This window comes from Harpia harpyja, unplaced genomic scaffold (assembly GCF_026419915.1).
Source record: "Harpia harpyja isolate bHarHar1 unplaced genomic scaffold, bHarHar1 primary haplotype scaffold_52, whole genome shotgun sequence".
NCBI lineage: Eukaryota > Metazoa > Chordata > Aves > Accipitriformes > Accipitridae > Harpia > Harpia harpyja.
This window is the reverse complement of record NW_026293413.1, coordinates 316,504-317,646: the sequence shown is the minus strand read 5'-3', so window position 1 is coordinate 317,646 and position 1,143 is coordinate 316,504. Positions and strand designations below refer to the sequence as shown.

The 1,143-nt window shown below is 52.9% G+C and overlaps 1 non-coding gene across 1 annotated transcript; it reads right to left on the bottom strand.

Annotated features, from left to right (window-relative positions):
• Nucleotides 1-733: 733 nt before the first annotated feature.
• LOC128138514 (small nucleolar RNA SNORD45) lies at nucleotides 734-818 on the bottom strand. Its single transcript, XR_008234052.1, has one exon. It is a non-coding gene; the product is annotated as a small nucleolar RNA SNORD45 (small nucleolar RNA).
• Nucleotides 819-1,143: the final 325 nt, after the last annotated feature.

Sequence of the window (1,143 nt, the reverse complement as noted above, 5' to 3'; positions counted from 1 at the left end):
GCCAGCCGCACAGCCCCCCCCCCCCCCCCCAAAGCCACCCTACCCTGCTCTCAGTTAGCGAGGTTTAGGAATACCTCTGTGGTGCCGCTTTTGGGAGTTTCTCCTTGGAAATCGAGGCAAGAGACGCCTTTCCCAAGGTGCAGAAGAAACCGCATAGACTTGTGCATACTTTCTAGGTCATGCAAATAAAGCCAGATGCCAGCCAGAGACCGGGAGCGTGTTTGCATTTCTCCCCGATAAGTCAAATGCCCTATTTTTCATGGGTTTCTCATAGGAATAGGAATCGTGAGCGGGCACAGAAGGGTTTCTGTGCTGGGATACAGGTCATTTTTTTGTCATCACAGCTTGCACGGTGCCGTTTTGAGCGTTGACAGCGCACCGATGTTTAGCTACTGCTGAGTGGTGCTTATGCAGAATCAAGGGCTTCTCCGTTTCTCGCTCTGCTGCCCCAGCGAGCTGGCTGGGAGGGGACACAGCAGAGACCGCTGCCCCGAGCTGACCGACGAGGTACCACGGTCCGTTCCACGTAGTGTCACGCTCAGCAAGAAATTCGGGACTGGGGGAGTCTTCCCAAGGCAGCCGTCGCACCGAGATGGCTGGGCGTCTGCCTGCTGGTGAGAGGTGGTCGGTGGTTGCTGTCACGTCCGTTGGTTTCCTTTTTTATTCCCTGCGCTTGTTAAACTGTCTTTATCTCGACTCCCTTAGGTGACAGCCTAAGGAAAATGGAGCCTCCTGGGTCTCAGAGTAATTCCAGAGCTAAAGCGGCGACAGACATCGGCTCTGGATCAGATAATACGTGCCGACGCTCATCGCTGACCCAAGAAGACATGCTCCTCCTGTCCTACCCGAGGGTTTCAAATCCAACACGCTTTCTTCCTAAAGCAGGACGCTGCCTTATTTACTTGTAACGCCGTTCCTACGCTCCTTGAGATGCGGCTAGAGGTGGGTTACGCAGATCATCAAGCCGCCGTTTGGGAGCACCAGAGCCTTTTGGGTACTGTTTGTCACCATGGTTTGCATGAGAAGGGAACTAAAACACAATAGACGGCGAGAAATTTAACCTGCCGTGGAGATAGCTACGGTGAGCAAGTCCGATTTTGTGCTTTACAAAGCATCATTTTTAAAATTCAACCCTGAGTTTCG